Consider the following 24733-nt stretch of genomic DNA (forward strand, 5'->3'; position numbering starts at 1 on the left):
AGAAAAAAACAGTGGCAAAACATTAAAAAATAGGAAGACAAAATCACACTCACCGTCTCTTTAAAACTTCAGAACTTTAATGCAAAAGTTAAAACATTGGGTAGCAGGGGTGAATGGAATGCAAGGACAGTGTAGTGTGCATTTTGCTGGAATGATTTTAGGGTGCCATGTCACATTGGCAGAGCACCTGAGGTCCCAGAACAGCAGAACCCCCCCCATAAGTGATCCCATTTTACAAACTACACCTCTCAATGAATTCACCTAAGGGTGCAGTGATCATATTAACACCACTTGTGCTTCACAGAATTATATACCATTGGGCGGTGAAGAAAAAATAATTACACTTTTACCATAAACATTTTGTTTTAGCCCCAGATTTTACATTTTCACACAGGGAAATGGGTAAAAATGGCACCAAAATTTGTCCCACAATTTCTGTTGAGCGTGGCAATACCCCATATGTGGCTGTACAGCACTGCATAACCCCAAGGCAAGACTCGGGAGGGAGAGCAAATTATTGTACAATAGTTTGCAGACTCCATGTACAGAGCCCCCAAGAGCCAGAAGAGCAGAATCCCCCCTCAAGTGACCCCATTTTGGAAATTGCACACCTCTGGGAATTTATCTACAGATGCAGTAATTCCATGGATGTTTGCCAAAAACAAGTTGCAGTGAATGTTGCTGAGTGAAAATTCCAAGTGTGCCAGTGTAGGGCCTGTACGTTGTAGTACCCATAAATTGTACCCAGCTCGTGCTTCTGGAGACATGGACCCCGTAAATTAAGTGGACTCTCATCGCTACAGAAATGCCAAACGTGGATGCTAACTAAAGGGAAGGAGCACCATTTGACTTTTCGAACAGAAAATTTGCTGGAATCGAGAGCGGACACGAAGTCGCATTTGGAGAGCCATTGATATGCCTAAACAGTGGAAAAGCCCACACAAGTGACCCCATTTTGGAAACTAGACCTATCAAGGAAATTATTTAGATGTGTGGTGAGCACCTTGAACCCCCAGGTGCTTCACAGAAATGTATAATGTTGAGCCGTGAAAATAAAAAATCTGATTTTTCCACAAAATTATTCTTCTAGCCCCAAATTTCCACAAGGGTAACTGGAGAAAATGGACCACAAAAATTATTATACAATTTCTCCTGAGTACATTGATACCCCATATGTGGGGAAAAACTACTAGCTGGGCACATGGCAAGGCTCAGAAAAGAAAGAGCACCACTTGACTTTTTGAACGCAAAATTGGCTGAAATAAAGAGCGGACGCCAAGTTTGGAAAGCCCCTGATGTGCCTAAACAGTGGAAACGCCCACAAGTGACCCCATTTTGAAAACTACACTTCTTGAAGAATTAATATAGTGGTGTAGTGAGCATTTTTAACCCTCAAGCTATTCACAGAATTGTATAACATTGGGCTGAGTCAATGGAAAATTACCATTTTTACCACTAAAATGTCATTTTGGCCTCAAGTTTTCAATTTTCAAAAGGGATAATAGGAGAAAATGGACCACAAAATAAGTTATGCAATTTCTCCCGATTACGCCAATACCTCATATGTGGTGGAAAACTACTTCTGAAACACAGTGCAAAGCTCAGAAGGGAAGGAGCGCCATATTGTAGAGCAGATTTTGCTGGAATGGTTTGCGAGAGCCATGTCACATTGGCAGAGCCCCTGAGGTGCCAAAACAGTAGAACCCCCCCATAAGTGACCTCATTTTACAAACTACACATCTCAATGAATTCATCTAGGGGTACAGCGATCATATTGACATCACATGTGCTTTACAGAATTTTATATCATTGGGCAGTGAATAAAAAATAATTACATTTTTACCACAAACATTTTGGTTTAGCCCCAGATTTTACATTTTCACATGGGAAAATGGGTAAAAATGGCACAAAAATTTGTCACACAATTTCTGCTGAACGTGGCTGTGACGAAACAGCTTCTAATTTTAATCAGCCAGACATCTAGAGTTGTTAAGCCAAGAGAAATGCACTATTGTGTTTGTGTTGACTTTGGAACTCGTGTGTTTTTCTTTGGTGGGTCAAGAAGGACAGACCAGTATTTGTATAACCCTGAATATTGTCTTCTCTTGGTTCTGAAACAATGATGTTTGTTACTATGCTTATTGCATATTGTACTAAAGCCAGCTAGATGTATATTTACAAGAGCCCTCTGCTATACCAACTATGTAAATTGATTAAATGCTCAAACAATGAGACCTGGGCCCTGTGGAATAATACCCTCACTAACCCTTGCCCTGTGGATGTGTACTTGAAAGAACAAATGTGAACTATTTAAGGAACATATGCCTCTGTAGCAGGAAGATTTGAAACAGAGAATTGAAAGAGACTTTACAAGGAAAATCAAAGATGAGACTCTCTTCAGACCATCAGCTTGGTAGCATGGCTTTATCCAAAGAGACACAGATTTGGATTCTACATGATTCCAGCTTAAGGGTACAAGGCCCTGACAGGAAAGATATGGATCTGCTCCATTTACCATCAGAGAGCCCATGGATACATTTGGGGAGACCAGGTTTGGACGATGAAGTCCACCTGGCCCCACTGATATGTTATTTGGGGTTGCCAGGTGGGACCCTCCGGTCGCTTGGAGCCCATGGAGACATTCAGAGAAGCCAGATTTGGACCAGCCGGTCATTTGGCCATATGGAAACTCTCGGAGAGGCCAGGATGGGACCCTCAGGTCTCCTGACCTTGTACCTCAATGGACTGTCACCCACTTAATCTTGCCACTACCTTCTCTCTGTGAAGGCCCGCCAAAAGTGGGGGGGCCACTGGTTGAGGTAGTTGGCCCTTGAAGTCTCAAAGTCGCAGCTGTTCTATCCCAGGTGGGCCAGTGGAAGGGTGACACTGTGTAATGTTGTACCATCTTGGGTACTTGCTGGGACTGTTCTATCTGTTTATTGTCCGTTTGGTGGTTCAATAAAGTATTGCCATACTGTTTTACCCTGTGTTGTCTGAGTAGTATTATGCCCACAGAAGACCCCGTGTCTAGAGATGAGCGTTGTTCTACTCGAACTGTTCGCCAATCTCAAATTCGAGCTGTTTTGGGCGGTGTTCGAGCCGGTCGGCGAACACGAACAATTTGAGAAAAATTCGGCTGTTCGAGGTTATGTTCGATAACTGTTCGTGCACCAAAATCATAACTGGATTTTTTCTCAGTAATGATGAAAATTAATGTTAATTCGCAGTTTGAGTGTACAGCGGGGCGGGGGGAGGGGCAGGGGATGGATCTCTGCAGGAACAATGAAGATCTCCATTTTTTTTTCTCTTTCCCGCATTTGCAGTGGGGAGGTGCAATCTGTCAGCCTATCAGCAGCGCACACACGGAGCGAAGTGCTTTTTTTCACACAAGCAAGGGCATGTGTGATTGGCAGTGTATGTCACATGTCCTTGCCCTATAAGACCAAGCCATTTTCCCCGTCGCCACCATTTTCTCACTGCTGCAGCTGCGTGTTAGACGGCACCGCTGTTGCTGTGTGCGCTATACCTTGTTAATTTCAAGCCAATTTTCGCACAAATATACAGATAGCTTGGGAGTAAGGAATAGTTGTGATTGCAGTCCTTTTAAGGACTAGGTTACAGCATTTCCTACGACTTTTATCAGGCAGGTCTGTGCTCTTAAATAGATAGATTGTGGGAGTAAAGACTAATTGTAATTGGAGTCCTTTTCAGGACTAGGTTACATCAGTTCCTATCAGTTTTTGCCAGGCAGGTCTGTGCCAGTGCTGTGCAAGTTTTTTTCACAGCATTTGGCTGAATCTAGCAAAGCTAATCCTTTTTGGCCTATTGCAGAGTGTGTTAGTCAGTGGAGTAGCCTATCTGTGTTGCAAGATATACCACCTGTGTATAGAATACCAATTTTTTTACTGCACCTAGTGAAGTAAAATCTTTTGGGCATAGCATCATTCTATTAGTCCATCTATACTGACCTCCATCAGGTTGCAAACTGAATATAATTTTTTTCTGCATCTAGCTCTGAAAAAATATTTGGGCTTCTAGCAGTGTGTGGGACTTGGTCTATTAGTCCATCTATACTGACCTCCATCAGGTTGCAAATTAAAAATAATTTTTTTCTTCATTTAGCTCTGAAAAAATATTTGGGCTTCTAGCAGTGTGTGGGACTTGTTCTATTAGTCCTTCTATACTGACCTCCAGCAGGTTGCAAATTGAATATAATTTTTTTCTGCATCTAGCTCTGAAAAAATATTTGGGCTTCTAGCGGTGTGTGGGACTTGGTCTATTAGTCCATCTATACTGACCTCCATCAGGTTGCAAATTAAAAATAATTTTTTTCTGCATCTAGCTCTGAAAAAATATTTGGGCTTCTAGCAGTGTGTGGGACTTGGTCTATTAGTCCATCTATACTGACCTCCATCAGGTTGCAAATTAAAAATAATTTTTTTCTTCATTTATCTCTGAAAAAATATTTGGGCTTCTAGCAGCGTGTGGGACTTGTTCTATTAGTGCATCTATACTGACCTCCATCAGGTTGCAAATTAAAAAAAATTTTTTCTGCATCTAGCTCTGAAAAAATATTTGGGCTTCTAGCAGTGTGTGGGACTTGGTCTATTAGTCCATCTATACTGACCTCCATCAGGTTGCAAATTAAAAATAATTTTTTTCTGCATCTAGCTCTGAAAAAATATTTGGGCTTCTAGCAGTGTGTGGGACTTGGTCTATTAGTCCATCTATACTGACCTCCATCAGGTTGCAAATTGAATAAAAAAAAATTCTGCATCTAGCTCTGAAAAAATATTTGGGCTTCTAGCGGTGTGTGGGACTTGATCTATTAGTCCATCTATACTGACCTCCATCAGGTTGCAAATTAAAAATAATTTTTTTCTGCATCTAGCTCTGAAAAAATATTTGGGCTTCTAGCAGTGTGTGGGACTTGGTCTATTAGTCCATCTATACTGACCTCCATCAGGTTGCAAATTAAAAATAATTTTTTTCTTCATTTAGCTCTGAAAAAATATTTGGGCTTCTAGCAGTGTGTGGGACTTGTTCTATTAGTCCTTCTATACTGACGTCCAGCAGGTTGCAAATTGAATATAATTTTTTTCTGCATCTAGCTCTGAAAAAATATTTGGGCTTCTAGCAGTGTGTGGGACTTGGTCTATTAGTCCATCTATACTGACCTCCATCAGGTTGCAAATTGAATAAAAAAATTTTCTGCATCTAGCTCTGAAAAAATATTTGGGCTTCTAGCGGTGTGTGGGACTTGGTCTATTAGTCCATCTATACTGACCTCCATCAGGTTGCAAATTAAAAATAATTTTTTTCTGCATCTAACCCAGCCAATAGTTTTGGCCTAATACCACAGTTTGGCCACTCAGCTCTGCTCGGTTACCATCCATTGTTTTTTTGTGCAAACAACTCCAGAGTTGTGAATTAGTTAACCACCAAAATGAGTGGAAAAAGGCCTGCTGCTGGTGGAAAGGGGAATAGGCGTGTTGGGAAGGGGAAAAAAGGTTGTGTCCGTGGGGAAGGTGCAGAAGAAAGACCATCTTCCAGCCAAACTAAAATGTCTACTTCTTTTAGCGGACAATGTGATAAGATCCCTTTCTTACGGCCACGCCAATCGCTACAAATTCCAGATGAGGCACAAAAACAGCAGGTGCTTCAACGGATATCAAGTGCTCCTTTAAGTGGGCTCTCCTCCACATCAACTTCAACATCACAAATACTCCAGTCCTCAAAGGTGTCACCCAAATCGCACTTGCTTCCTCACAGCTCCCAAATCTCCAGCTGCCCGTCTGAGTATGAGGTAGAACAGATGGTTGAGTCTGCAGAGCTGTTTACTCATACTATAGCCTGGGAATCAGAGGTCGACTCCAGCGCTTCTGTGAATCCAGACGAGGAAATGATCTGCACTGATGCCCAGAATCTTTATGAGTCGGATCCAGGACCAGACGCAGAAGGTTCTGACCATAATGTAGACCCTCATTCCCAAACTGTAACTCCTGTTGGTGGAGACAATGAGGAAGACGATGATAAGACTCAAATACCTGATTGGAGCGACAACTTTAGTTTTTTGTCAGGGCAGGAACAGGTTGGCTCTGAGGACGACGGGTGTGATAACGCACAGGGTGATGATGATGAGGTCGGAGATCCCACTTACTGTCAACCCACAGTCAGCCAAGAGATGAGGTCAGCAGAGGAGGTGGAGGAAGATGCTAGTGACGACGAGGTCAGGTTGCGCCTTCCTGGACAGAGACGTAGTACTGGAAGCACGTCAACAACTGCATCCTCAAACACAACTCTGCCTCTCACCACAAGTCGTGGTGGCTCTTCAGGTCGCATGGGTGCTAAGCCTTGCATAGCCTGGGCATTTTTTCAGATCGATAAAGATGACCCAACTCGTGTTATCTGTAACATTTGTCAGCAAAAGCTAAGTAGAGGCCAAAAAATACATAGTTTGAGTACTTCATGCATGAACCGGCACATGGACATGAAGCATAAGTTGCAGTGGGAAGCTCAGTGTGCTACAATGCGGTCTAGCCGGCCGGGCCAACCACCGTCTGCCATATCTTGTGCATCCGCGGCCTCTTCATCCTCTGTGACTGGGGGGACAGCAGTCACACCTGTTTTGGGGCGCAGACCTGCCACCTCTTTACCCGCAACAGCCAGCGTGATTGGCAGGTCATCATTTTCTTTGGAGGTGGTAACACCAGCTGGTCTTGAGCGCTGTCCGACATCGATAGCACCACCTTTGGATCAAGGCAACCTAACATGTCCGCCTGCATCTTCCTCACAGACCGGCAGTTTGCCGGGGACACCCTTATCAACCCCGTCTAAGCACAATAGCCAGCCCTCGGTCCCTCAGATGTGGACAAGTAAAAGACCATTTCCTCCTAGCCATGAGAAAGCTAAGAGGTTGAATTTCACCATCTGCAAGCTCTTGGCTACAGAAATGCTGCCTTTCCGCCTGGTGGACACAGAGGATTTTCGAGACCTTATGTCCGTCGCAGTGCCCCAGTACCAGATGCCCAGTCGGCACTACTTCTCAAAGAAAGGTGTGCCTGCGCTCCACCAGCATGTCGCACACAACATCACCGCTTCTTTGAGAAATTCTGTGTGTGACAGGGTGCATTTCACCACAGACACTTGGACGAGTAGGCATGGACAGGGGCGTTACATGTCGCTGACTGGGCACTGGGTAACTATGGTGACAGCAGGACAAGGGGCTGCTGTCCAAGTCTTGCCGTCCCCACGAGTTGTGCGTCAATCCTCTTTATGTCATTTTTCCTCCACTGCTTCTGCCTCCTCAACCTCCTCTCGGTCTTCCACCTGCACCCAAAGCCTGTCTGGTCATGCCACAAGCTTTCTAACTGCGCAGAAGGGATCCTGCACACCTCCTTACTATGCTGGCAGTAGGGCTCAACGTCATCAGGCGGTTTTTACATTGAAATGTCTGGGAAATGTGAGTCACACAGCTGAGGAGTTGTGGTCAGCTCTGGAGAACCAATTTCATGAATGGTTGTCTCCACTGGACCTGAAACCAGGGAAGGCCGTGTGCGACAATGCTGCAAACCTGGGTGCGGCCCTTCGCCGGGGCAATGTCACACACGTGCCTTGTATGGCTCACGTGTTGAACCTGGTTGTCCAGCAATTTTTAGCCCACTATCCCAGACTAGATGGCCTTCTGCAGAGGGCACGGTCGCTGTGTGCTCACTTCCGCCGTTCGCATCCCGCAGCTCAGCGACTTACATCTCTACAGAAGTCGTTGGGCCTGCCACTTCACCGGCTAAAATGCGATGTGCCTACCCGGTGGAATTCAACTCTGCACATGTTGCAGCGACTGTGGCAGCACCGACAAGCCCTGGTGCAATACGTTCTGACGTATAGCCTGGGCCAACGAGATTCAGAGGTGGGGCAAATCACGCTGGAGGAGTGGTCTCAGATCAGGGACCTATGCACCCTTCTGCACAGTTTTGAAATGGCGACGAAGATGTTTAGTGCTGACGATGCCATTATCAGCATGACTATTCCGGTGATTTACATGCTGGAGCACATGTTAAACAGAATTCGGAGTCAGGTGGTGGCACAAGAGGAGGTGGAGGAAGTAGAGGAGGAGGAGTTGTATGCGGAAGGGCTAACATCTGCAAGGTCCAGACGGTCGGCAGCACCAAGGCGGCAGGCATGTGAGGGTGGGGGAGATGATTTTACCAGGGCGCATGGTAGCAGCCAAACTAGTGAGGAAGGTGCAGGAGCCCAGGAAGAAGTGGAGGACGAACTGATGGAAGACTCATCAGATGAGGGAGACCTTGATCACATTTCTGTTGTGCGAGGTTGGGGGGAGAGGACAGAGGAAGGAAGCATGATTGCTACCTCGCCACCAACACAACAGGGACTTGGTGCTCCTGGATGCGCAACACACATGAGTGCCTTCTTGCTGCACTACCTGCAACATGACCCTCGAATTGTGAGAATTAGAAATAATCCTGACTACTGGGTTGCCACACTGTTAGATCCCCGGTACAAAAGTAAATTTGCAGAAATTATTCCTGCCATAGAAAGGGATGCACGCATGCAGGAGTATCAGCAGAGACTGTTGCAAAATCTTACATGTGCTTTTCCACAAAATACCAGTGGTGCACGTAGTGAATCTCACAGTTCCAACTTGCCAACCGTGGGACCGTCAAGTGTTCAGCACTCAAACCGTAACAGAACCACAGTATCTGCTGGTAACATCAATTTTGCGGAATCATTTCACCACTTTTTTAGCCCATCCTTTGCAAGGCCACAGGAGACAAGAAGTCTGACACATAGTCAACGCCTAGAGACGATGGTACAGGAGTATCTCCAAGTAAACATTGAAGCCACGACTGTGTCACTGGACCCTTGCTCTTTTTGGGCTTCCAATCTGGATAAATGGCCGGAGCTAGCCACTTACGCCTTGGAGATCTTGTCATGCCCCGCAGCCAGCGTTCTGTCTGAACGTGTGTTCAGCGCTGCTGGTGGTGTGCTGACAGATAAGCGCACGCGGCTCTCCACTGATAATGTAGACAGACTCACGTTCATAAAGATGAACAAATCATGGATCCGAAACGACTTTTCTACCCCTGTGTCATCCTGGGGAGAGTAAAAGCTTGATGATTGGTTAAAATCACCCTACCAACCGTTTTAAGCTTTCAAATTACTAATCATGTTTATCTGTATCTTGACTGGAAAATAATTTGGGCTTTGTAGCAGTGTGCAGCACTGATCCTATTAGGCCATCTATAATAAGCTTCACCAGATTTAAAATTAAAAATAATTTTTAGCTGCATCTAGCCCGGAAAATAATTTTGGGGCTCCGAGATGCGCAAGACACATAAGTGCCTTCTTGCTGCACTACCTGCAGCATGACCCTCATATTGTCAGAATTCGAAGTAATCATGACTACTGGGTTGCCACACTCTTAGATCCCCCAAACTTTTCGATCAACCTTTTCATTTTAATAAAGACCAAAAAAATGGTCATTTTTGAAATTATAAGCATTAGCAGGTTGTTAGAAACTGAAATCAAACAGTTTTCAACTCAAAACTTTATTCTAGGTGATGTTACATTTTCACATAGGACCCCTTGTTCGAAAGGAGCTTCTGAACTCTCTCGTCCATTGAATTTGTCAGGTTTTGGATGGTTTCTGCTTCAATTGTTTTGCATGAGGACAGAATACCCTCCCAGAGCTGTTGCTTAGATGTGAACTGCCTCCCGCCATCATAGACACTCCTTTTAATGATGCTCCAAAGGTTCTGAATGGGGTAGAGGTCAGGGGAGCATGGGGGTCACACCATAAGTTTGTCCCCTTTTATGCCCATATCAGCCAGAGATGCAGATGTTTTATGTGCAGCATGAGATGGTGCATTATCATGCAGAAAAATGATCTTGCTGTGAAATACACGGTTCTTCTTCTTGAACCATGGCAGGAAGTGCTGTTTGAGAAAATCCACATACATTATGGAGTTCATCTTTAGCGCCTTCAGGGATCCTAAAGGGGCCGACAATCTCTCTCCCCATGATTCCAGCCCAAAACATTACTCCACTTCCTCCTTGTTGGCGCTGTAGCCGTGTTTGCGTGGGGTGTCCATCAACCAGCCATCCTCCACTCCATTCATCTGGACCATCGAGCGCTGCACGGCACTCATCCGTGAACAAAACAGTTTTGAAATCAGTCTTCATGTAATGTTTGGCCCACTGGAGCCGTTTCTGCTTGTGTGAAGTGGATAGAGGAGGTCAACAGGATGGCATATGCACAGCTGCAAACCTCTGAAGGACCCTGCATCTTGTTGTTCGGGGGACGTTGGAGGCACAAGCAGCTTCAAAAACTTGTCTGCTGCTATGACAAGGCTTTTTTGCCGCTGCTGTTTCAACCTGACGTAATTGCCTGTAGGAAAGAGTCCTCAATTTGCCCTTATCAGCACGCACACGTGTGTACTGTGAATCAGCTACATACTTCTTGATTGCCAAGACACTTCATCCTGATCATCGCACAATGTTGATTGTAGTCATGCCTTGACCTAAACACTCCACAATTTGTTGCTTCTCAGCAGCCGACACATCCTTTTTCTTTCCCATTTTGGCAGAAAATGTAGGCTGCTTAATAATGTGAGAGAGCCTTCTTAAGTAGTCTTGCCTTTCATTGGACACACCTGCCAAACTAATTAGCACAGGTGTCTGCAATTGCTTACAGTGATATAAAGAGCCCTGACACACATCACCATCAATGAGTTTAACTGACAAACAAACAAATTCTTCCCTTATCACTCCTAAACACTTTTTGCATAATAATTTGGAACGCGGTGTACATGTGCTTTTCCACAAAACACCAGTGGTTCACGTAGTGAATCTTACAGTTCTAACTTGCCAACCGTGGTCTGTATGGAATTGTTCAATAAAGGGCCCAAAATTAAGATAACATAGATGGGAGAGGTCTCTATGAATAGGAATTCCTAAGTATTTGATACCCTGTGAGGGCCAGGCAAAGGGAAAGTTGGACTGGATGGAATCCTATATGGATTTAGGGAGGGAGACATCGAGGGCCTCAGACTTCGCTGCATTGATTTTAAAATTTTACCATGTAACAAAGTGATCTATTTCAGCCATAACAGCAGGGATGGATATATGTGATTGAGTGATATATACTAGGACATCATCAGCAAATAGAGAGCACTTGTACTCGGTGCCTCCCACCTCAATCCACCTAATATTGGGGTTATGGCGAATTGATGAGAGCAGGTGCTCCGTCACTAGGATGTATAAGAGAGGGGACAGAGGACATCCCTGCCTTGTCCCATTGGTGATTGTGAAAGGTGATGAAAATGTTCTGACGCACCCCCTGGGCCTTGGGACACCCGGAGCCGGACCCTTTTTGGTGGATGCTGGTGGTTGTAGTCTTCGTGGCGGCGATCCGGTTCCGTGGCTCAGGGCGGTCAAACCAGTGGCGGAACTATTTATGTGGTTTTGATGTTTAAATGTCCGACTACGCCACCCGTGGATTGCGGTCAGAGTGAACCGCCGCTACAGGGCAGACCGCTAAGGCTGGTGTTGTGGGTGCAGCAGAGCGTAGCATAACTCCCCACGGGAGGAGTATAGCCTCAGGGCAGTGTATGCGGAGGATGGGGGTGATGGTGCAGGGCAGCAGCAGTAACGACACGGAGTCAGTGATGCAGTTCAGGGCCTTTACTCACAGTTCTTATTATCCAGACCACGTCTGCAGGTAACGGCTGCCCACGTCGTACTGTGCTCACCAGGTGAGGGGCTCAGACAACTCCCAGATAACTTTGGAGCGCTTCACAGGACCCCCTTTGTGTGTCCTTTGTCTGGCCTTTCTTACCAACACTTCTGTCCGGCTGCCTCGGGCCTCCTCTTGGTAAACTTGGCGCCAGTTTCCCTGACCCTATGTGGTGCCTTCCTAGCGGGTGGAGCAAGGGGCTGCGCCACATAAAATGTCAGAGCCTCCGGTTTCTAGCTGAGGGTCGTTTCCTGCCTCCACTAGTTCGGGGACCGGTCTCCCCCTTTGGCCTGACCCCTCCACGCAGGTGGATTCGGGCGTGCGGTGGCGACTCGCCCGTCCGCACCCCTGGGATCCCTTCATTCCTCGTTCCTGGAGCCTTCTCCGCTCCTCTTCCTTCCTTCTCCCTCTTGCAGGCCTGGGCCTCTGTTACTAGGCCCGCCTCCGGAGCAGAGCTCATGCAGAGCCCCTGCTCCCTGCCACTTCTGCTCAGACTTCTCTGCACTGAACTAAGATGGTGCCCACCTTTTATACTCCCTTCTCAATGCACCCAGGAACTGCTTCCTCCCTGCTCCTGCACTGCAGGGTTCCCCTTCCTCAGTGTTCCCTCCCCCCACTCCAGCCAGGGACAGGGACTGTCGTGCCCATCTCAGGGGCATATTGGTCGCCCTGCCCCACGGCAATGTGGTGTAATGCATGCAGGTGTCGGGTCCTGATCCACACTCCATCCTTATCTGAGAGTGAGATATCACACCTCTGGGTGAGGTGCAATACGTCTGTAGCAACCGAGCCCTCGGTGCTACAGTTCCATTTATCTTCAGCCTAGGTGACGTATTGTGATACAGGGCCGTGATTTTGGCTATAAAAGGGTCCCCTAGACCCCTACCCCAAGCTTTTTAAGAGAATCATATATGGCGTGCCAGGAGACTCTATGGAATGCTTTCTCAGCATCCAACGAGAGTATCTACTTACAAATTTTTAACTGCATCTAGCCCAGGAAATACTTTGTGCCTAGTAGCAGTGTCTGCTAGTCAGCGGATTATCCCGGCTGTTAAGCAAGCTACACCACCTGTAGTTTGGACACTTAATTTTTTCAAAGGAAATGCTTCGGGACCACGGGATACTTAGTGAAGAGCATCAGGAGGTACCCCAAGGCATAGGGGCTGGGACTGGCACTAGGATGCCTTGCGGTGGACAGCCGAGCTCGATCCTTATAAAAGCTTTTTAACTGCAGCAGCTTTACTGGACGCTACTGGAGCTGGAATTACGCGGCTGCTGGCATGAGACTTGCCCTCCAATAGATCCTTGTAAATGGATTTAAAGAGCTGCCTCCACCACAGGGGGGCTCTCTCGACCCACCAGCGGACAGGCACCAGTATTGGGAGAGGGGGGCTGGCCGTCAGGGTTCACCGCGGCTCTGGCACAAACCCGGCGACACGGAGGTGGCACGGGCAGGAGCGGACTGGCCGTCTCGGCTTCTCACTTTTTGGATTTTAGAAGGGCATGACATGCCTATATCTGTGTCTCCCCCTCCTTTTACTCCTCCACCTCTTTTCTTTTCGCATGACTATATGTACTTGTCACTTTTCCATGTGTTAGTTGTGTCTTCTGAGCAGTTTGTCAGCTTTTGGACACCTTTGAAGGTGTTTTCTATGTGTTTCTATGTGTTTTTGTTTGCCTGCCATTGGTTTTAACGGTGTTCGAAGTTGTTCGACGAACAGTTCGACGAACAGTTCGGCGAACACACGGGTGTTCGACGAACCGAACCGAACTCGAACACTACGGGGGTGGCTCAACACTACCCGTGTCTTCACAGTGGCAATTCCCTATATGTGGTTGTAGAGTACTGCATAGACACACGGCGAGACTGGATCTGGAAGGAGCGCTATTTGACTCTTGGTGAAGAAATTATCGTAGAATAGTTTGCGGACTCCATATACAGAGTCCCTAAATGCCAGAAGAACAGAATTCCCCCTTAAGTGATCCCATTTTGGAAATTATACCCCTCTGGAATTTATCTACAGGTGCAGTGATGATTTTGACTCCACAAGTGTTTGCCAGAAACAAGCAGCAGTTAATGTTGCAAAGTGAAAATTGCAAATCTAACACTGTAATGCCCAGTACATTGTAATGCCCAGTACATTGTAGTGCCTATACATTGTAGTACCCATACATTGTGCCCAGCTCGTGCTTCTTGAGACATGGACACTGTAAATTAGCTACATCGCTACAGAAATGCCAAATGTGGATGCTAACTGCGGTTAGGCACACTGTGGGGCTCAGAAAGGAGAGGGTCATTTGATTTTGGGAGCACAGAATTCGTTGGATTTCTTTTGGGGGTGAGGAGCCATTTTGCTTTTCCAGAGCCTTTGTACTACCAGTAATGTGGAAGCCCCCTATTTCAAATGACGGATGATGGACCTGAGTAGGGACTTGCTTTTTTGTGGATTGAGTTGAAGCTTTTATTGGGAACATTTGACATAACATTTGGGATCACGTTTATCCTATGCTCTATGTTGAGCACTTAAATCGTGTTTCCATTTAAATCTCTGAATGGCGTGATTCAGGTGAAATCCCCAACGGAACCAAACACTATAATGAGGCAACAGAGCTACTCTGTACTCCGTCGGACCTCTGTTCAGCAGTGCACAAACCTACAAAACTGTGGTCGACCGTGCTTTTGTGCACACTTAAAAAGACAGACACCGGTGGATCATAGGCCAAACAGAGTCCATAGTGTCTTCATCTGCCTCATTATAGGCAATCTTCTGCTGGGCGTTACGCCTGAATCACATATTTCAGAGATTTACACAGAAACCCCGGTGTAAGCGCTCAGAGTAAAGCGTAGAATAAATATGAGTCGAGCCTTACTGCGATCTTTGGGAGGCAGAATGAACAAATCAACAGCAGGTGAAGAATTGGTTTTATTTATTTTTTACACTGTTCCTTGTGCGGTATAAGTGTTTTTAAATGCCTTTATTCTTCGGGTTGGTGCAATTATAGCAATACCAGATTTATAGCGAGTTTTTCAGTTTGGCTGCTCTCCTACTCTAAGGCTATGTGCCCACGATGCAGAAATGCTCAGGATTTTTTCCTGAGCGTTTCTGCATCTCCCTGGCAGAAAAAAAAGCATGCGGATTGTACATGTGATTTCCTGCCAGGGACATGCAGAAGTGAAGCGTTCTTCACTTGCACTTTCGCATGCGGGTTGACAAGCGCTTTCCAAGCGATTTTAGCATCACTTGGAAAGTGCTTGTCAACTTGGTCACACTATATAAATCCATGCAAACGGCATGGATTTATATACTGTGACCAAAAGAAAGGTAAAGAATAAAAAATGTACTTACCCTCTGATGGCCCCCGGTGTCCTGCTTCCCTCCGTTCTCCCTTGCCGGCAGCAGTACACTGAAGGACCTGCAGACGTCAGCGTCGCGTGACCCGTCACATGACTATGACGTCAGCGCAGGTCCTTCAGTCCATCGCGAACTGCCGGCATGCGAGGAGGAGCGCATCGGGGGCTGCCAGAAGGTAAGTACATATTTATTTTTTATTTTATTCTTTTTTTTTTTACGGGTTCTATGGTACCCAGGTCCGGAAGAGAGTCTCCTGTTCTCTAGACCTGGGTACCATCCGAACATTAGAACGCATGGAATGCGCATCTACATATACAGTGATGCGTAATCCATGCGATCTAATGCAAGTCAATGGCGGCGAAAACGCAGCACTTCCGCAAAATAATTGGTAGTGCTGCGTTTTTTTCCACAATGATAATCTGCAGCGGAAATTTCCGCAGCATGTGCACAGCACATGCGGATTATCATTGGGGAACATGGCAGGCCTTCTACCATGCTTTTTTTAAGGATTTCTGCAGCGTTTTTCTCGTATTAATTTATCAATCTACCCAGCTCATTGTTATATAAATTTGTGATTGAAGATAATGTCACATGAGCATGTAGCTGAAAAGTGGGGCCCTGGAGTTGGTTACTGGTGGGCCCTTGGCACCCCCAGTCCGACACTGCATGTAGCGACCAGAAGCCCATTATCCTCATGTGCTGTCATATTCTAGAACTGAAACCTCCCTTGAGTGCCCAGAAGTGCAAGTTGTACAGTACTCAGAGACAAGGCCAAGATAAGGAAGGCTGAAACCTGACCACTGATGAACAAGACACAGAAGTTTAAATGTCAAGACTGGGCCAAGAAATATCTGAAGATATATTTTAATGAACTGATGAGCTGACAGTGACTCTTGACGGACTAGATGGATGGCCCATGGCTGGATTAGTAACATGCACAGACCTATACTTCAACCCAGATGCCAGCAAGGTGGAGGTGGGGTACTGCTATGGGCTAGTATTATTAAAGATCAACTAGTGGGATCTTTAATGTTTGAACATGAAAAATCAACTGTCAAACCTATTGTCAGTTTTTGGAAGACACTTTCTTCAAGCAATGGTTTAGAAAAAAGTCTGCATCTTTCAAGAAAACCATGATTTTTATGCAGGACAATGCTCCATCGCATGCATCGGCGTCTCCACTGCTTGACTCTTAGTAAAGGTCTTACAGATGAAAGAATTATGATATGGTCCCCTTCCTCACATGACCCTATTGAGAACTAGTGGACATTTATTAAACGAGAGATTTATAGGTGACGGAAAACAATACACCTGTTTGAACAGTGTCTGAGAGGCTGCGGTTGATGCTGCCCAAAAGGTTTGACTGTTATTGATAAGAAGGGTGGCTATATTGGTCACTAATATGTTTTTTTTTAAATGTCAGAAATGAATTTTTGTACATTTTGATTTGTTCAGTAATTCTTACTTTAATACATGAAAATAAACTATTGAGATGGGAAAATTTACGTGCTTTGTTTAGTTTAGTTGCATAATAATTCTGAACATTAATAGTGGCCAAATAATTCTGCACACAGATATTCTCCCAAGAATAGTACTGTAGTTGTTCAATAATAACATCACAAATACAAATTGCCTAATAATTTTGCACACAGTATATGTTCAGCTGATAAATATTTGTATGTGATTTCTGTATTTGCTAAGCCGTTAAAAATCTGGGTGAGCATTCTTTACCTGTGGTGACTACATAACTTTTGCCAGGGGTTGCATATTCTAAAAAAGTAGTAAAGAGGAAAAATCCCAAGTTAAATAAGACACAATTTGCAACATTAAATATAAATATTCATATAATATGATTATAAAATGAACATATGATTATCTCTCCATTACTTCATATGAAACATCTTCGCGAGTACAATCAAAAAACTGGGCAATTTGTTAATCAAAAAAATAAATTGTTAATTTTTTGTCAAATAAAAATATATTAATTTACATTTTACAGATATAGAAGCAAGACAAATGAGGGAATGTTTTAATGGCTTTGTAAGATGTATGTGTAGCACCCTGAGGATTCGGCTGCTACAGGGGTATTACACCTCAAGCCAGAGGTGTGGTATTCCACTCCCGGGTAAGGATGGAGTGTGGAACTGAGCTCAGTAGGCTGCATGCACTACATACATCCCATTTCCGGGGGACAGACCAATGGTACTCCCACTAGAGAAATGTGCAGGTACGACAGCGTCTGTCCCTGGCTGGAGTGGGAGGGGGGTGGAACATCCCAGTAGTGTAGGGGCAGATAGGGGGAGCAGTCTGGGTAATGCTAGGAGCTCATTGGGTGCTGGTCACCTGAGCTCACACATAGAGGGAGTATATAAGGTGGGAACCATCTTAGAACAGGGTCTTTTGTAGAGGTTTGGTCCGACAAGCAGAGTAGCTCAGCCAGCTCCAAGGCCAAGAGAGTGAGAGAGAGGAGAAAAGAAGGATCCAGAGGGGGAGAAGAGGGAACTCCAAGAGCCCAAAATTAGACCAGAGGGTGAAGAGTTGGCACAAGGGTACCGGATCCCAAGCTGGTGGAGGGCACTAATCCTTAGCCAGAGACCGGAGGTCGTGGGCAGGATCTGCCACGACCACCCACTAAATCCACCCGGAAGGCAAACCAAGAATAGGGTCAGGGAACCCAGAGACAAGGGTTTTACCAACAAGAGGCCCGAGGGAGCCGGACTTAGGTGGATCCCTGGTGGGGAAGGCCAGAGAGAAGGACAAGTCAGAAAGGGAGCTCAGGAACACGCTCCAGAATCACCTGGGGGTTGGCCGAGTCCAGGACCTGGTGGACGCAGCACGGCTCGGGTGGTCACTCAAGGCCGGAGTGACCAACACAAAAGCAGTAAGTAAAAACCCTGAACTGCACAGCCCGACTCTGAGTTTCATTACCATCCTCACTGCACCTCCACAACCACCATCCTCTGCAACTGACCCCTTGAGGCTATACCCCTCCCGTTGGGGGTTATACTACCTGAGCTGCACACACACCACCAGCCTCAGCGGACCCTGCTGCAGCGGCGGCCGTAGTGACCGCAAATCAACGGGTGGCGTAGTCGACACTAAAGAACATCCAGTAACATCTGTAGGACTGCCACACACTGAGCTTGACACCCTGGGCACGGACCGGGTCACCGCCACTCGGAGACTACAACCCCCATCTGATCCGGCTCCGGGTATCCCCCAAACAACACTGGCCCAGGGGGCGCGTCAACTTTGGCGTAGTCGGCAGGATAACGTGCCCGCAACAATCGGGTACTGCGTGCCTGAAGAAAAGTTCACTGTTACCTCAAAAAGAAGTCTCCCGCCGGTTCCGGAGGGTCCCCGCCAACGGACCCCATCACAGGTCGTTTCCCGCCGGTTGTCCGCCATTTGCAGCTTTTTCCCGCCATCCGTGGAGTTTCCCGCCACTGGGAGACGATTCCCGCCATTTCCAAAGATTTCCCGCCTTGGAAGAGCGGACGCCATTATGGGCGTGCCAGAGGGTGGCAAGAGGTCACCTCCCATCGTGGGCCAGGTCGAAGAATGGCGCCAAAAGCGGAAACCGCGCCCACCAACAGAGACTGTGATGCTGGAAGTGTCCATCAGCGTGAGAGAACTGCCCCTGGAACTGACAGTCACAGAGTTGCCCCGGGACCACCTTCAATGTGGGCGGAGACAGAACAAGAGAACGAAGATGGGTGTCGCCTGGAGCAGTCTGGAGAGAGCGCACCCGGAGACAAGAAGTCTGGAGAGGAGTCCAGAGAGAGCCTACCCGGAGATGGAGGGAGAGTCAGGCAGCACCGACCCAGTGGTCAGGAGCCTGCTGCAAGCAACAACCCCACTAGGCTTAGTGGAGGTCCTGGCACAGCTCCCCCGAGACCGGGAGTGTGCACAGACTGCGCTGGAGGGCCTCGCACGGAGGATGGCCCGGGTGCAGCGAGAGACGTTGGCGGAGTGGAGCCGAGAGATGGCCCAGCGGACCGAAACCCGTCAGCGGAGCACGCCACCCGAGACGAGGAGACAGACCGCCTCTGAGGATGGTGCAGGAGGACTCAAGGCCGGAGACGGCGCCGAGAAGGGAGCTGAACGAATGGAGGCAGGTAAAGGGGACGTCTCTACCCCAAGCCGGGAAACCGCGTGCCTGCCCCAGCTCCCCGTCGCAGAGCCTGAAATTCCCCCTGCCGTGCCCGTCGCTGCATCGTCACCGCCGCAGACTAGGCCTCAACCGGAAACCGCGGCCGCGACCCCTGTGACGTCACGCGCTTCGACCCTGAGCGCGGCAAAGCAGGAAATACCATCGGCCTGGTCGCAAGGCCTAGTACACCCGGGCGCCGCCATTCCAACAGCGCCCCCTACTTCCGCGGAGCCACCAGCCTGGTCGCAGGGCCGAGTAACCACGGGCGCCGCCGTTCTTACGGTGCCCTTTTCCTTTAGCGTGCCCCAAGCCTGGTCGCAAGGCCTGGTCAACCCGGGCGCCGCTACCACCACAGCGCCCATAACACCTAAAGTACCGCACCTGGGTGAGGACCTGTTCGCCCAGCATACGTGCCCGGATGGGCAGCCCTTCATATGGCCCCAGGAGTACTACCAACTGGAACTCCAAAGGGCGAGGCCCCTGTGTGAGCCCCTGATTCCGGCTCCGAAGCCCGTCAGGAGGACCCAGCCCCCGCTAGAGGAGGCACAGTTTGAGTGGGACCCCACCGGAGGAGACCTCATGGGGTTCACTCAGGAGACTCGGGCGGCCGCAGCGGAGCGTGCAGAGTGCTGCCGCCAGCAGCTCGAGGTCTTCGAGAAGGAGCGGAGAGAGAGGCGGGTCCGGGAACAGCAAGCACAGATAAGGAGCGCGGAGCAGAAGAGCCGGACCAGGAGGAACCCCCGTGCAGCTCATGGTCCCCGTACCACCGGGACTGTGATTAAATTCAACCTGCAGCATGGGTGGGGCTTCATAAAAGACCATCATACCCCCGGCGACGTCTTTGTCACCCGCAGAGACGTAGAAAGCCATCTGCCGGAGGGACACAGAGGTCGTGACCTGTATGTAGGGGACAAGGTCACCTTCACCCGGCACAAGTGTGCCAAAGGACCCTACGCCCTCCATGTACATCGCCTGACGGAGGAGGAGCTGCGGTGTGAGGAGGAGCAGGAGGACCCGGACGGGTCTGAATCCAAAGAAGGAGCAGGAGGACGCCGTCGTTAAAGTACGGTAAAGAGACTGTAAATAGTTACCCATCGGGGAACAGTGAACTGTTGCTGCTTTAAATATGTCCCCGTTGGGACAAGAGTGAACTGTTACCCGTATTCCCCTTAATCCCATTAATCCCATTACCTGGCCGAGGACTGAGAGCGGCCACTTTCCCCCTGTATATAGTTGCGCTTTCTAAGGCGCCCTCTATAGGTTTTATAGGAAAACCGTGTTTCTAAAGGAGACTATCGCACTTTTCCCGGTCACAAGTTGCACCGTGGCCGGAGGAGCAAGAGTGTTTACAAGGATGTTATTTATGAAAAGTTTTATATGAAAAGTTTTATTGCTGATAATATATGTGATGTTTTATATGTTTATGTTTATGAAAAAAAAAAAAAAAAATTGTATGTTTTGGATGTTTTTTATATCTTACAGCCCGAGGACGTGCTGTGATTTACCAGGGGGGAATGTAGCACCCTGAGGATTCGGCTGCTACAGGGGTATTACACCTCAAGCCAGAGGTGTGGTATTCCACTCCCGGGTAAGGATGGAGTGTGGAACTGAGCTCAGTAGGCTGCATGCACTACATACATCCCATTTCCGGGGGACAGACCAATGGTACTCCCACTAGAGAAATGTGCAGGTACGACAGCGTCTGTCCCTGGCTGGAGTGGGAGGGGGGTGGAACATCCCAGTAGTGTAGGGGCAGATAGGGGGAGCAGTCTGGGTAATGCTAGGAGCTCATTGGGTGCTGGTCACCTGAGCTCACACATAGAGGGAGTATATAAGGTGGGAACCATCTTAGAACAGGGTCTTTTGTAGAGGTTTGGTCCGACAAGCAGAGTAGCTCAGCCAGCTCCAAGGCCAAGAGAGTGAGAGAGAGGAGAAAAGAAGGATCCAGAGGGGGAGAAGAGGGAACTCCAAGAGCCCAAAATTAGACCAGAGGGTGAAGAGTTGGCACAAGGGTACCGGATCCCAAGCTGGTGGAGGGCACTAATCCTTAGCCAGAGACCGGAGGTCGTGGGCAGGATCTGCCACGACCACCCACTAAATCCACCCGGAAGGCAAACCAAGAATAGGGTCAGGGAACCCAGAGACAAGGGTTTTACCAACAAGAGGCCCGAGGGAGCCGGACTTAGGTGGATCCCTGGTGGGGAAGGCCAGAGAGAAGGACAAGTCAGAAAGGGAGCTCAGGAACACGCTCCAGAATCACCTGGGGGTTGGCCGAGTCCAGGACCTGGTGGACGCAGCACGGCTCGGGTGGTCACTCAAGGCCGGAGTGACCAACACAAAAGCAGTAAGTAAAAACCCTGAACTGCACAGCCCGACTCTGAGTTTCATTACCATCCTCACTGCACCTCCACAACCACCATCCTCTGCAACTGACCCCCTGAGGCTATACCCCTCCCGTTGGGGGTTATACTACCTGAGCTGCACACACACCACCAGCCTCAGCGGACCCTGCTGCAGCGGCGGCCGTAGTGACCGCAAATCAACGGGTGGCGTAGTCGACACTAAAGAACATCCAGTAACATCTGTAGGACTGCCACACACTGAGCTTGACACCCTGGGCACGGACCGGGTCACCGCCACTCGGAGACTACAACCCCCATCTGATCCGGCTCCGGGTATCCCCCAAACAACACTGGCCCAGGGGGCGCGTCATATGCATAAAATATTTAGATAAAATAGTGCTAAAATCTCTTTGGTATACCACCTCAAGGTTAAAGGGAAGGTGGCATCAAAAAAATTTTGTTGCAACAATTGAAAAAATGTACGGTATTAATGTTTTGATTTTTTTTATAAATATTATTTATTTTTAATGAAGTAAAATATGAAAAATAATTTAGAAAGGTTTGGTATTTCCACTTTTAAACACTAGGGGGAGCAGCTGCTGAAATTTGCCATGAAAACCCAGTGTACAACTAGCTCACATTACGGACTACAGTAAATGTGGGCCGGATCTGCTCACATGTGTGTGATGTCACCCCTCTCCTCCCCTTCTGGGTGTTTGTAACAGGATAAGAGAGGATGAAGTTTTGGATCACAGTGTGGGGCCATTTTGTTGGTGACTGCCAGTGATACGGACAAGTACAGTGTCACCGAGGTCGATCGGGAGCACTGATTGTTAGTGCTGCTTGTTGTATCATAAACTGGGGTTAGATACGCGGAGTGTATCACACACTGGGATTATTCACAGCACATGATACACTACACGTATCTACATACAGGAATCAGTGTAATGTATCACATAATGGGATTAGATATGCCAGTTTGGGGAGTATAGCACAGGCTGGGATTAGATACACAGGTCTGGGAAGTATCGCACATGCTGGGATAAGATTCACAAATCTGGGGAGTATTGCACATGCTGGCATTAGATACACCGGTTTGGGGAGTATCGCACATGCTGGGATTAGATACACAGGTCTGGGGAGTATCGCACATGCTGGGATAAGATTCACAGGTCTGGGGAGTATTGCACATGCCGGGATCAGATACACAGGTCTGGGCAGTATGGCACATGCTGGGATTAGATACACAGGTCTGGGGATTAGTGCACATGCTGGGATTAGATACACCGGTCTGGGGAGTATAGCACAGGCTGTGATTAGATACACCAGTCTGGGGAACATCGCACATGCTGGGATTAGATACACCGGTTTGGGGAGTATCGCACATGCTGGGATTAGATACACTGGTCTGGGGAGTATCGCACATGCTCGGATTAGATACACCGGTCTGGGGAGTATCTTATTAGAACAATTCCTGGAATTCACATACAATATATGTCCATGCGATAAATACCCCATACACATCAATCACGGGATGCATTATTCGACATACATATTTATCAGACTATAAAAAGACCATTCGGAAAACTAATCATAACCCCAAAAGAAAAAAACGAACATCCAGGTCATAGTGTACAGAAGATAAAGAATTAGCCAAACAATATGTTAGACTAAAAAACCTTTATTAGAAACATCAATTGGTTCTTGGTGGCACTAAAGAAAAAGTGCACACACGGATCTATACAAAACACATTATGCGTTCATGTGAAGTACAATTGTAAAAAACACAGGACTATTAAAACACAATAATAATATTAACAAAAATGGTGATCCATTGCTGGAAAAGTATCATAGTCTTTAGTAAGTGGGCAGCTCCTCACACACATGCGCTCATACACACAGGAAAATAGACAGAAAAATTCTCACACACACAGGAAAATAGACATGCTTGCTCACACACAGGAAAATAGACATGCACATGCACACTCATATACAGGAAAATACACATGCACGCTCATACACAGGAAAATACAAACGCACGCTCACACACAGAAAAATACACATGCATGCTCATTCAGACAGGAAAATACACATGCACGCTCATCCACACATATAGTGCATCCTGGTATATATGGCCCCATTCTCCTCCTGGTATATATAGCCCCATCATCCTCCTGATATATGGCCCAATCCTCCTCCTCCTCATATGTATGGCCCCCATCCTCCTCCTCGTATATATGGCCCCCCATCATCCTCTTCCTAGTATATATGGCCCCATCCTCCTCCTGGTATATATAGCCCCATCATCCTCCTGGTATACGGCCCAATCATCATCCTCCTTGTATATATGGCCCCCATCACCCTCTTCCTATTATATATGACCCCATCCTCCTTCGGGTATATATAGCCCCATCATCCTCCTGGTATACGGCCCAATCATCCTCCTCCTCGTACATCATCCTCCTCCTCGTATATATGGCCCCCATCATCCTGCTCCTAGTATATATGGCCCCCATCATCCTCCTTGTATATATGGCCCCATCATCCTTTTCCTTGTATATATGGCCCCCCATCATCATCATCCTCCTTGTATATATATGACCCCTCATCATCCTCCTCCTTGTATATGTATATGGCCCCATCCTTCTCCTCCTTGTATATATATATGGCCCGCCATCATCCTCCTCCTTATATATATATGGCCCCTATCCTCCTCCTTGTATATATGCCCCCCCATCATCATCATCCTCCTCCTTGTATATATGGCCCCCATCATCCTCCTCCTCCTTGTATATATGGCCCCCATCATCCTCCTCCTTGTATATATATGGCCCCCCATCATCCTCCTCCTTGTATATATATGGCCCCCATCATTATCCTCCTCCTTGTATATATTGCCCCCAACATTATCCTCCTCCTTGTATATATGGCCAACATCATCCTCCTCCTTATATATATAGCCCCACCATCATCATCCTCCTTGTATAAATATGGCCCTCCATCATCATCCTCCTTCTATATAAATATGGCCCCCCATCATCATCTTCCTCCTCGTATATATGGCCCCCCATCCTCCTCCTCCTTGTATATATGGCCCCCCATCCTCCTCCTCCTCCTTGTATATATGGCC

The 24733-nt window shown here is 47.5% G+C and overlaps 1 protein-coding gene across 2 annotated transcripts in view; it reads left to right on the forward strand.

Moving 5' to 3' along the window:
- CIST1 (colon, intestine and stomach enriched 1) overlaps positions 1 to 24733 on the forward strand; it is a 250454-nt gene that overhangs the window by 71703 nt on the left and 154018 nt on the right. The gene's annotated exons all lie outside the window — the stretch shown is intronic.

This window comes from Phyllobates terribilis, unplaced genomic scaffold (genome assembly GCF_046119375.1).
Source record: "Phyllobates terribilis strain yellow unplaced genomic scaffold, ASM4611937v1 Scaffold_1__5_contigs__length_1240528914, whole genome shotgun sequence".
Taxonomy (NCBI): domain Eukaryota; kingdom Metazoa; phylum Chordata; class Amphibia; order Anura; family Dendrobatidae; genus Phyllobates; species Phyllobates terribilis.